Genomic DNA, 14,086 nt, shown 5'->3' with positions numbered 1-14,086 from the left:
AAGAGAAATGGCCATAATAGGAGTAGCAGTCTGCATGTTCTGGGACACTGCATACCCACAATCTGACCCCCCAAACCACTTGTACCTTCGGATAGCTGCTTTTAATCCAAGATCTGTCCTGGGGTCCGTTCGTCAGGTGATGCAGTTATTGTCCTTAAAAATACTTTTAAACTTGAAGCCCGTGCCAAAAGGAAGTATCTGTGCCCTAACTTTGCACCACCCCTCCGTCCCTCCTCCCCACCCTCTTCATCATTAGGAATGCCACTGAAACATTTTCTCCATGCTGAACATTGCACAGGTGCTTAACAATCCAGCCCATGTGCCAGGCTGACACAGGTTGGAAATAGGAGGCAATCTGCCTGGAGCATTACTAATGATGAAGAGGGTGGGGAGGAGGGACAGAGAGGTTGTGCAGAGTTAGGGCACAGATACTCCCGTTTGGCACGGGCTACAAGTTTAAAAGTATTTTTTTAGGACAATAACTGCATCACCTGCCGAACAGTCCGCAGGACAGATCTTGGATTAAAAGCAGCATCTGAAGGTACAAGGGGTTTGGGGGGATCAGATTGTGAGTACAGAGTCACTTTAATATTCACTCCTATCATTAAACTAAGGAAAATTAAAGGAGAATTCTGCTCAAGTAAAATACATGTTGAATTATCCCCTTTTTTTCATACTTGGTATTGTCTTTTCGGTCTCCTTCCTTTAGTTCTGATCTGCTGCTTTCTGCTGATGGCACAAAGACACAGAAAACTTTGTGTAAGCTGTTCACTTTATCTGCCCTTCCTCCCCCTCCCTTCCAAAATGGCTGGTGACCTCACTGTAACTAACCCTCCCAGCATTACAGAGTGCAGAGACAGCCAGCCAGGGTCGCTGTTTACATGAGCCATCTTGTAAGGGAAGGGGGAGGGAGAGGAGGGGGTTTAGAGCAGAGGAAGGGTGAACAGCTTACACACAGTTTTCTGTGTCTTCAGCAAAAAGCAGCAGCTCAGAACTGGGGAAAGGAGACTAAAAAGATAATAATAAGTATGTAACAAATTGTAAGTATCCAGGAAGGGAGGGGGGTGAGTAATTCACCATGTGGAATGCCCATTAAGTTTTAGTCACACCCATCTGACTATTAACTTAATTATCAGATAACATGCTCTTACCTCCCCGGCTCCAGCGCTGGGGGCCGCGTAGTTCCGCTCTGGTACCCAAGTCTCCAGGCATTTCTTGGTCTGAGCCAGACCCAAGTCATGACGTGTGTGCGGTCCTCCGTTCAGCCAGTCAGTGGGCGAGGGGTGACCGCACTATGGCCGCTGACTGGCACAGCAAACCACACACATTTCAACCCGGGTCCCTGAGACTAGGAAGTGGCCAGGGACCCAGGGAGCAGTATGAGGTCACCATCGCTGGAGCGGGGGAGGTAAGAGCATGTTATTTCCTTTATCTTTTAAGGTCACTAGAGGTTATTATGCTGAAAACTGTAATGTAGAAATGAACTTGCATCACTTCACTGCTTTGAATTTGTAGAGTGGCTTAAAACATTGTAAGAGAATATAAAAAAGTTTTTTGAAAAATTCTACCCATGCTTATAAACTGATAAAAAATGCTACATAGACTCTTTGATTTTCAGCCCCCCAGTGGAAAAGGATCTCTTCCTCATTTCTTTAGTTTTTAACTTTTCTAGACTTCCCTTTTTCTTCTTTTAAATAAATTTCACTGCTATGCTAAAATGTCAAACTCAGAACTGCCTCTAAAAAGGTCAATGGAGCGACGTCCCCTAAGAAGGGATCTGACAGTCTCACTCAGTACATTGAACTTGTAATCAAATCTTTAAGGGAAAGGGTGTAGATAGCGGTAACCATAGGAACCTTGATTATATTCAGAAAAAAATACCATTGAGGTTGACCCTTGTGGCTGCGGAGAGGATGCGCTTAATCACGGTCAGCTGTCAGAAGCCAATCATTAATATGAACCTGCTCCGGCTTTGCTCGGCTTTCCTCTCTGGTGCAGATTTTCATTAGTGCCTCAGAGATACGATGAGAGATTAAATAAAAAAAAATCAACCTGACAACACAGATCTAGACCCCCGTTGTTCACTGTATGGTCTCACTAGTCATTTTATGGTGCCGAGTGATTGTAAAGAGGGTGAAAATTAGGCAGATAAGCCCAAACTCCCAAACCGGCATTGTGAAACAGATGCTGATATTCTGGAAAAACTGGATATAGTTAGTGATTTCTGTGCAAACTGTATGTTTTACTTTGCATAGGCTTTATGAGTTTTTGGCTGCACTTTCTGTGCAGGTAGTCAATGTGGAACCAGGTAATTCTGGCCTTTAGGTGTTATGAGCAACATAGGTAGCAGGGAGATAATTCTTGGATCTCTCTAGGTGGAAGGTAATAGCTGTTTGTATATGCATATACACTGTGGGGGGGATTTATCAAGATCGGAATACTCGTTCGCCTCCTTTCCCCAGCTGAATTCACTAAGAGGCTCACGCCACTTAGTGAATCTGGCTGAACGTGCACCCGACACTGCGCGCCGCACAACAAATCTACACCTGCTGGAAGCAGGTCTAGATTTCTATCATGATTTATGCCAGCAAGCATCACCTCATGATAAATGAGGTGCGGGAGAAGGCCATGCCTTCTCCCCGCCTTGCCGCACCCCCCGTCTGCCCATTGGGCCAGTAGGGGATACGTCAGGTGTACGCCAGGGAGAAGGGGTGAATCTGAGACTTCTCTCTGGTGTACGCAAGGAGCGCAGTAATAATTTGTGTCCCTCAGTATGTTCATATGTCTGTTCCTATGTTGATAAAGTGGTGACCAAAACTTGGTCCTCGGAATTGCCTGGTAGTACGCCTTCTCCACATCGCCATAGAGATTGAATTGTAAAATCTGTGGATGTGTTGGTAGATTAAAAGGACCAGAGTTGGCTGCCAATAGACCTGACCTGACAGTCAATGGCTCCTGTATGGGCAGTTGCTGAGTTTCTTACCCAGTTGGGTAAATTTATTGGAATTTGTATATGGCTCTTGAATGACCAACCTCTTGCCTATATGTAGCCATTTTTATCCAGAGCTTCACATGTGCACACCATGCGGGAGATTTATCACACATGGTGTAAAGTGAAACTGGCTCAGTTGCCCCTAGCAACCAATCAGATTCCACCTTTCATTCCTCACAGACTCTTTGGAAAATGAAAGGTGGAATCTGATTGGTTGCTAGGGGCAACTGAGCCAGTTTCACTTTACATCATGGTTTTTACAATATTTTATTTGCCTTTTAGCATACAGTAGCAGTATTCTATCTACTAGATAAAAAGAAACTTATTAATAATTGAGAACATTAGATGGTTGATGATTCTGTTAGGCCCCTTTTCATATCAAGCTTTTGTCTGGATATACAGTACATCCGCAAAATGTCAAAAATAGATGCCGATATATGGCATGACGTGTCCAAGGTGGGCCCAATCTAATTGGGACTATGTTTGATTGTTTCCCTCTTCTCTGCTGGACTCAAAAACGTGGTCGACCACTTTTTTTTGAGTCCCACAGAGAAAGCATATACATTTAACAATGTGCCAAACAATCGCAACTAGACTATGTTTGACCCATTAGGTCAAGGGGCTTACTGGGGTAATGTCATAATAGGGAAGGAATAGAATAGGGAGTCATAATCATTGTGGATCCTAAGAGATGCATTATATCCATTGTGGATCCTGGGAAAATGGAAGCAATAATACGGCTGTAAATAGAGACTTATATAGTGAGGAAATGCATTATTTAAAAGACTGTAGCTGGCTGTCAGAGGTCTGCATGGATGAAAGACATCTATGTATGCATTAGTACCTAAACTTACATATTTATAGCTACTTAAGTTGCTGGGGACCTGGTTTTACATCTATGAAGTGACACTTGAAATGTGTTTCATATGATTGAAGTGATTGAATGTCATTTGTATTCTCTATATACAATCTTTAACCTGCATCTTTTCTTCAGTTTTATGTTTAGTTATTCATTATTCTGTACAGTGATTCCTCCACACGAAACCAGTTTCCAGCTGAAGGTGAAATCCTCCCTTAATAAATCATTTTTCACCCCCTGAGTAAATGTTATAAAAATGTGTGTAAAAAAAAAAAAAAACTGGAAAAACAAAAAAAAACAACACATTTGATATCTTGCCAGGTCCCAGCATCCTGTATAGTTCTTGGCAACCAACTTCACAGACTCATTGACGATAGAATTCACAATGCATTGTAGAACTGAAAATAGTTTTTCTTTTTAAAACCAGAAGTCGTGTCCATTTTTTAGGAATAAGTCCAGAGCTAGGGATGAATCATTGTAGTCATATGATGAGAACGTTTAACATCGTAGGGGTTTCCTGATAAATCATTTTATTTTTACAACCAAAGTATAAAAATAAAAAAAAAACAAAAAACAAACAAACAAACAGTTATTACATGGACATAAAGATTCCACTTAAAGAATGGGGGGACAAGCTGATTTAAAGGACAAGTGCCATGAAAAACTTTTTCCCAGTAATTGAAGCACATTACAAAGTTATATAACTCTGTAATGTGCTTCAATCACCTATCTGCCTCCCTTCCCTGTCTTTTTCCCCCTCCACCCCCCACCAGGAAGTGTCCTAACTCACACAGACCTGATTACTGTCGTCACCGTCACCAAGCTCTTCTCTCAGCTCCTTCTCCTGTTACACTAGCCTCCCCCCTCCCCTGCCTTGTCAGGTGACTCAGCCAGGGGCGTAGCTAGGATTCATGGGGCCCCATAGCAAAAAACTGTACGGGGCCCCATGAATCCTGTACGCCCCCCTGCCAAACACAGACAATGACGCACATATACACACACAGAGGCACCATTAACATATATACAGATACGCCACTGACATACACACATTTACATTAGAATGTGATTACACTAGTACAGATGTATACACCATGAATAGACTGTACACAGGGAAATCATCAGTGAAATAAGAAATACTCAGCCAGAAATAAAAGAAAATGCAGCAGATATTAGTGGTGGGTTCTTTTATTAGAGCCCAACATTAATAGAAGCTGCTGCAGAACATCTTTGGGAGCAAACCTGTCAATCACTTCAGACACAACTGACATACACAAACACACACATATACACCAGTGTTACAGACATTGCTGACATACACACACACATATATAGCCACAGATACATACACATACTGACATATAAATATATACACAGATACATATATACACTCACTGACATATACCCACAGACACATATATACACACACTGACATATACATATACCCACAGACACATATATACACTCACTGACACACATACACAGCACTTACAGCTCCCAGGCTTCCCCCTCCTCCTCCTGTAGTCCGGGCTGATCTTCACATAGAAGTATTCAGGACCTTTGGGTCATGTGACCCAAAGGTCCTTCATCCCTCTCTTGTGCCTGCAGGACCTGGCAGGTCCTGCTCTTCTGTTCGGCCCGCTCACCCGGCACTACAGTGAAGGTGCTGAACAGTGCAGTGGCGGGTCCCTCTTCCACTGGACCCCTGGGGGAGCGGGGTACAGTGGTCGGATGTCAGTACCTACCATGAAGGCAGGGCAGGCTTCCTCGGGCCCCCTTCCTGCAGGGGCCCCATAGCAGTCGCCTTCCCTGCCTTCATGGTAGCTACGCAAATGGACTCAGCTTGCTCAGCTCCCATTGGCTGAACAACTGCAAGCCATCACTTGGACTGGGGAGGGGGGCTGCTGTAACAGGACCTAGAGCAGCCCTCCTGCTGATGACTCATCCTCACAAGAAGGAGCTGCCTGGTGACGGTGACGACAGTCATTAGGTCTGTGTGAGTTAGGACACTTCCTGGTGGGGGGTGGAGGGGGGAAAAGACAGGGAAGGGAGGCAGATAGGTGATTGAAGCATATTACAGAGTTATATAACTTTGTAATGTGCTTCAATTACTGGGAAAAAGGTTTTCATGGCACTTGTACTTTAATGCCCCACCTAGGGGTTTGAGAAAGTGCCCCATCACCTTTGATGGTTGAAGAAATGTTGAGGCACATTCTGCTACCTCAATTCCTAACTTAATTATTTATAGCATAGACTTTCAATTAATCCCCCCCCCCCCCCAAAGAGATGCCGTCCATTTGTCAAAATGCCGCTACGTTCCAGTGATCGGTGCTGGTTTCTTCATGGACCCCCAGTGTAATGATATCCCCTCCTCTCAGTAAGTCGCCTCCATTAGTATTATGTCTGGCCACATCAACGAGGGGAGGGAATATCATCACAATCTCTGTGCTGGTTCCTACTAGGTATATATAAAAAAAAAACTACTCGAACTGGTACATTCACTTTAAGATATGAATTGCCTATATACCTAGAGGCAATCATCTATGCTAAATATCCCTCTGCACATGGCAGTGGTACATTGGGGTAGACATAGGAAATATGTAGGTAGGCACACTGTTTATTTTACTTTTATTTATAATTTACTTATTTATTAAATTTTTTTTTTTTTTTTTGCAGAAGAATGCTTAAACTCAACTCATTTCCAAAGATTTTTTATACATTATGTTTTAGACATTATGCATCAATATCAGTGTGTATAACACTTCAATACGGGAAAATGAGTTCATTTATTTTTCCCTGTGTGTAATGTGTCTCTACTGGTACATACTGTACAAAAAATGGGGGTTAGTGTTGGATATCTTATTATAATCATAATTGCTGCATGCAGAATTTACGAACAAATATTTGCATCAATCCTTTTTAATGTCATTTTTGGACACAAAGCATTGCATTGCTGTTTAAGGGGATTTTCCCACTAAATATAAATTGGATTGGTTTGTATAATAATTACCCTTGTTAAAGGAATAGTGCGGTGATTGTGAAAATCCTGCAGCTGGCAGGAGCAGGGGGAATTTCATAATGAGTAGACACTTACCTCTTTTCCCCAAAGTTGTGATGTCACAACTTGGGAGAAAAACACCTTTCCCGGCCAATGGATTGGCCGCTCAGCCAATCAGTGACTGGAGCAGCGTCCCGCCCCAGTCACTGACTGGCTGAGCGTCCAGTACATCAGCCGGGGGTCCCGAGGCCAGTCCTGCCACTCGCCATGGGCACGGGGAGAGGTAAGTTCGTACTTGTTATGAAATTCTTCCCTGCTGGCTGCAAGATTTTCAAAATCTCCGTACATCTCCTTTAAGGCCACAGTCAGGGAGTTACTATGACAAACAACATAGAGAGATGACATTTAGAAGTATTTACTACTACTAAGTCCAATGTGTAATACTTGGTCACTCTTTAAAGCAAATGTAACAATTCACCTAGTGATTTTTTTCCCCTATATAACCTTTATCTGCTATCAGGCTCGCTCAGTGCACTGGAGGTGGGTGGTGATATCTCCTTCCCTGGGTGACGCGCCACCTTCAGAATAAAGTCTGGCAGCGTCACTGAGGGGAGGGGGTATTGGAAAACTGGGGGTGCTGGGCCTGCCTCTAGTGCAACAATGGGGCCTAATTGCAGATTGAGAAAGCGGCGCAGATGGTGGAAACCGGGCGGCGGTTAAAAAAATGTTTGGCACCACCGGGATTTACACACCGGCATTGACCAGGTTATGTTGAAACATTTTTTTCAAAAAATGAAGAGGTGCATTCGCTTTAAGACAACCTAGTTTGTAGAACTTTCAATTTTCTGTAAATAACATTTCCTTTAAGCAAGTAACATACTAAGGTAGTGGAGAAGTACAAAGACACTTTGCATGTATTCTGTATACAGTACTTATAAAGTGTATCAGTGCTTATGTGAAACAAACCAGTCTGTACAATCTTACACAATTTCTGTCGCAGACTAATAAAGATATACTGTACATCCAAAGAGAGAAGAATTAGACATATACATACATATATATATATATATATATATATATATATATATATACACTGTATTTTCCGGCGTATAAGACAACTGGGCATATAAGACAACCCCTGACTTTTAAGAATATTTTCAGGGGTTTGCCCTATACACCAGAAAATGTTAACCTCTGCCTGACTGCAGCCCTACTACGGTCAGGCAGGGGTTCACTGCAGCTAAAAAAAACAACCCCAAAACAGTTAACTCAACTGGGGCCTGTTCCCGGCAGGAGCGCGTCTCCTATTCCATTCCAGGCGCTGGCAGTATGACGTACACTGCCTGCGCCGGAGATCCCCGAAGCTCTCCTTGGCAGACGAGCCTCTCATAGGAGAAGCTCAGAGCCACTTGGCTGCTGGGAGAGCTTTGGGAGAATGACAGAGGCTTCGGGAACTTCCGCCGCCTCTGTCATTTTCCCGAAGCTCCGTGTAATAAAGACAATGATCAACTGATGACAATGATCACCGGTTGAGTGTGTCTTTAGATCCTGACCTAAAATCATCTACGTGTTATAGCAATGCACGGATGATGGCTAAAAACTGTGTAAAGAGATGATAAAGTTTATACATACCTGACCACTCTCCCCGGAGCTTCTGCCTGCTCCACAGTATCTTCCTTGCTACTGCCCGGTCTCGCAGCCGCCGCCAGTAGAACTGCAGAGCTGGCCTCCTAAGTGACAGGCCTCTCGGCCAATCACTAGCCGTGGCCTGGGGAGCGTGGTCAGGTATATATAAACATTATTTTACACTAGTAAAAGCAAGGACTGCACGAACATCGCTAATATATATATATATATACAGCCCTTGCTACAATAAAGTTGAGTCGTGTAGTAGTAAATGAGCGTCCATCTAGCAGATCGGCACTCGTTTACATTATTTATTGGGTCGTGTAATACGGCCCTAACCCTGTTGACTAGCAATTGACTCCACAGGCTTCTTTGAACAATAAATTATTATAAGCCACCTCCTATAAGCTAGAACGATAAGCTACTCTATAACAGTAGCTCCAACTCTGGCTGACCCAGCCTGTCCATACATGCGTTACCTGAATGCCCATTTATTTAAATGGCTGCCATGTAACATTACAAATCTGATCATAAGAGCCTGTCTTGGCACCACATGTAGCTTATAGTCACAGCCTCCATTTGAAGGAGATTGTTTTTTCATAAGACATCCCCTTTAAAAAAAAAATAAAACAAAATATGAAAACAACATGGTCTGCCTCTTACGGGACTGTAAATGACAAAGTAATCTCATTATTTAGCCATTTAAACACCCATTTACCAATTTAAATTGCTATGTGTAATGAAGGAAGAGAAATGAACAGTTTGCATTGCCTCCAGTTACACCTTGAACACCTCAAACACAAAACTGCTGACTAAGCTTCCGTCATTGAGATATTGAGGAGCATTTGTTTGGACGTGTAACTTGTCCGACGCGTTCAGTTCTATGTGAAAACTGAAATGTTGGACTTTGTAAAAATGGCAGCTTGATTTTTTGGTCTGTACAGTATTCAGCAATATGTATTCTTCTTTCTCGTTCCTAAAAAGACTTGTTTTCAGGTCTTCATCCCCATCTGAACAATTGTTAATAAAGTAGTGTAGTTGGCAATTAATAAAATATAGACCGTCCCTTGGAACTGTTACTTTTCCATCTCGGTATTGCATTCCCTCTGTTAGGTTTGGTTCTTTCCACATGACTATGGAAGAGTTTGCTCGATTGCGATCCCCTAAGGGAAAAAGAGGCCTTTCAGTAACAATTAGACGAATAAAAATATATAAAATTATAAGTGGAGCATCTATTCATACTAGATAATAGATACTGTACATGAATATGGTCTAAAAATAGTAAATGTCCAATCCCTTCCACCTCCTTCCATTACAATATACATATTCATTGCTAGATCTGTTCCTATACACAGATCCTAGATTCATCAACTAAGGGCCCTATTCCACCGGACGATTATCGTTCAGATTATCGATAATCGTTCTTTTGAATAGCAGTTAACGACTAACGACCGAACGAGAAATCGTTGATCGTTCAATAAGACCTGGACTTATTTTTATCGTTGCTCGTTCGCAAATCGTTCGCATCGAATAAGAAGTCGTTCGCAGCAGTGACGAACGCAATAGCAACGACAAGACGACCGCAAGAACGATCATAAGTAACGATTATCTTTCCATGTAAATGGGTAAAGGATTTCAGGTCTTTCGTAATAGCGGTCGTTTGGATCATTTATTGTTAACAATTTTGCGAACGATAATCGTCTCGTGGAATAGGGCCCTAAGGCTGGTGGGGTGGGAGAAGCTGTCAGGCACCGTTCTGTGTTTTCTGAGCATGGACAATAGCTGAATAGAAGTCTGTAATTCATAGTAATTTTCACACACCCAAAAGCAATAGAAATGTAGGGAATATAACAACAAAAATAAATAACAGGCTTCAAAACATTATTGCAAAATCCTCTTAAAATCCATAATGAGACATTAAAAAACTCAGACGCATTTCGGGACGCAGTCCCTTAATCATGGCAAAGTTAACAGTGTGAATTACAACAGTGTGTACATAGTAAATTGCTACGTACACACTGTTGTAATTCACACTGTTAACTTTGCCATAATTAAGGGACTGCGTCCCGAAATGCGTCTGAATTTTTTAATGTCTCATTATGGATTTTAAGAGGATTTTGCAATAAAGATTTGAAGATTTTTATGGAAGCTGTTGACATCTGATTTATTAATTGGTGATATCCACCGGGATATGGCCTGGCTACTTTCCACCACTTGCTCCATATCTAATTGAGGACCAACGCCTCTACCATTCATGCACACAAGGTGAGCTGAACGTTTTCTCTTCATTACTCTGTCAATAAGGTTATGGTGTCCTATCTCAGGATAAACTAGTGACAGAGAAGCTGAACAAAATGATATATCACTTACAGTACATTGTTCTGTGCAGCTGATTCAGAAATCTCCTCCTGAGTAACATGGGCAATAAGCAGTGGCGTAGCTAACATAGAGGCATATTCTCCTGCATATTAGGAGAACAGCTTAACAAAATGATGTAAGTAATACACCGATCTGTTTAGCATTTCTATCACTAGTTTATGTTGCCCTGCCTTCATAAACAGAGTGAAAGATTCCCTTTAAGTTTAACAAACTGACATGACTAAAGGCTGACATGACTAAAGGACCATCATATATGTGGCAAATACATGCTGCCTATTAACCTACAAAATCTTATGAATCATGTAAATTAGGGATGGTCCGAACCCGCCGAGGATTCCCGCTGCCTGCCCGCTCCGTGCAGCGGGCGGATACAGCAGGAGGACCGCCTGAAAAACTGGGATACAGCCTATGGCTATGGCTGTATCCCAGTTTTCCAGGCATTCCTCCCGCTGGATCCGCCCGCTGCACGGAGCGGGCAGACATCGGTAATCATTGCGGAGGCTTCGGGTTCGTGCGAACCCCGTCCGAACCAGGTTCTGACCATCCCTAATGTAAATCCAAAGCAAATCCATTTCTGCTCACCAAGTGATTTCTGCATCAGTTAAGACTGGTTGCACTCTGGTGATCGAATGTACTGCCATACATCTTAGTTTGGGCGCTATCACATCTTCAAGGTATATGTGAGTACAATAAATAACTTCAACATACAACTGTATTTTTCATACATATTTATGATAAGCTATTAAACTTACACTCAAGTTTTGCATAGGTTGCCCTGGTACAAGGATATTGAACACAAGTGCCTGAAAAGAAAAAGAAAATATACTGAATTAATTGCAATTATTTTGCTATATGGGAGATATTTGAAAAGTAGAGCTGAGCACAGCTCGAGAATGTCCGGGTCCATCCGAGTCTGAGCATTTGGCATTTAATTAGCGGTGGCTGAAGAAGTAGGATGTAGCCCTGGGAAGTCCTGAAAAACATGGATACAGTCCCAAATAATTGGCTGCTCACGCGAATATCCTGTGGATAGGCTGTTAATTAATATTCCCTGGAACTTTAAAGGGGTTAACCAGCGTTAGAAGAACATGACCTCTTTCTTCCAGAGACAGCACCAATGATGTCTCCAGTTTGGGTGCAGGTTTTGCAACTCCGTTCCATTGAAGTGAATGGAGTTTAATTGCAAACCATACCTGACCTGGAGACAGGGGCGGTCTTGGCATTTCTGGGGCCCCAAGCGAAGTTATGTCTGGGTCCCCCCCTCGACACGCCTTCCAAAACAATAGACCACTGTGTGTTGCTCCCAGTAGTATATACCCCTTGTGCGCTACCGCCAGTAATATATACTCCTTGTGCGCTGCCCCCAATAGTATATACCCCTTGTGTCCTGCCCCCAGTAGTATATACCCCTTGTTTGCTTCCCCCAGTAGTATATAGACCCCTGTGTGTTCCCCCAGTTATATATAGCCCCCTGTGTGCTCCCCCAGAAGTATATAGACCTCCTGTGTGCTGCCCCAGTTGTATATAGACCCCCTGTGTGCTGCCCCCAGTTGTATATACCCCCTGTGTGTTCCCCCACTAGTATATCGGCCCCCTGTGTGCTCCCTCAGGGGTATTTAGCCCCCCTGTGTGCTCCCCCACTTGGATATAGACCCCTGTGTGCTCCTCCAGTAGTATATAAACCCCCTGTGTGGTTCCCCCAGTAGTATATAGACCCCCTGTGTGCCCCACCAGTATTATATAGACCCCTTGTGTGCTGCCCCAGTAGTATACAGACCCCTGTGTGCTCCCCCAGTTATATATAGACCACCTGTGTGCCTCACAAGTAGTATATAGACCCCCTGTATGTTCCCCCAGTAGTATATAGACCCCCTGTGTGCCCCACCAGTAGTACATAGACCCCTGTGTGCTTCCCCAGTAGTATATAGCCCCCCTGTGTGCTCCCCCACTTGGATATAGACCTCCTGTGTGCTCTCCAAGTTGTATATAGACCTCATTCTGCTGCCCCAAGTAGTATATAGACCCCCTGTGTGCTGCCCCCAGTAGTATATAGACCCCTCTGTGAAGCCCCAGTAGTCTATAGCCCCCTTGTGTGCTCCCCTTGTTATATAGCCCCCCTGTGTGCTCCCCCCATTTATATAGACCACAGATGTGCGCTCCCCCAGTTACACAGGCCCCTGTGTGCTCCCCCTTACATATAGTATATAACACAATAAAACAAACACTTATACTCACCTGGGTATGGGCGTCTCCTCTTCTCTTCACTCTTGTGGCCGCAGGAAGGGATTTCCCTGCGATCACAAGAGGCCGCACTCCCCTTGTCCTGGCGCCGATGCTCCAGTGATGTCACTGGAGCACCGGCACCACAAGGACAAAGCTGCCACTTGTGACCGCAGGGAAAACCCTTCCTGCGGCCACAAGAGTGACTGACAGGAAGGGGACCAATCTCTCCCGCCCTGTCAGTGCTGCTGCATGTAACTATGAGCGCTCATTACGAGTGCTTATAGTTACAGTTCAGTTGGCAGCAGCGAGCGGGGCAGCGGCCATGTCCAGCGGTCTTGAGCACAAGAGCGGGCGCGGGGGCCCCCCTGAATGTTGGGGGCCCCAAGCGATCGCTTGGTGTGCTTGGTGCCAAAGACCGCCACTGCCTGGAGACAAGAGTGGCGCTGTCTCTGGAAGAAAGTGGCCATGTTTTTCTAATGCTGGATAACCCTTTTAAGCATTGTGTACATGGCAATTAGAGGGAACATGGACACGCACATTTTTAAAGTCATTTATTGGGATGTAAACTTCTTCGTCTGATTGTGTGTCTATATATGTCTGTGTTTTGTGATGGAAACTTCCCAGAAAATGCATAATATATGAAGAGACATTTTCGGCAAAAAATTTTAGGCCATATTTAGGCCATTTTTAAAAAAAGAACAGCTTCTGTTTTCAGTGAAAACTGCGGCCGTTTTTTTTCCGCCTGGGCGGCATTGCATTGATTTGCATGCTGAACCTACAACAGCTATTGCTCCCCCTATGGCCTATTGACGTGTCAATTATTTGCTAATTTGCTAATGCAGGAACAACGGTGTTCCTGCGGCCGATATGGTAACATTGGCCGCAGGAACATATCAAACAGTGTCCGTTGTTTGCATAGTGTACATAGTGTAAACATAGTAAAAAAAAACAAAAAAAAAAAACAGTTAAAATACGCCCCATCCCTCAAAAAAAAAAAAAAAGTCCAAAACTG

Source organism: Dendropsophus ebraccatus, chromosome 10 (genome assembly GCF_027789765.1).
Source record: "Dendropsophus ebraccatus isolate aDenEbr1 chromosome 10, aDenEbr1.pat, whole genome shotgun sequence".
Lineage (NCBI taxonomy): Eukaryota > Metazoa > Chordata > Amphibia > Anura > Hylidae > Dendropsophus > Dendropsophus ebraccatus.
Note: the sequence above shows the minus strand (reverse complement) of the source record.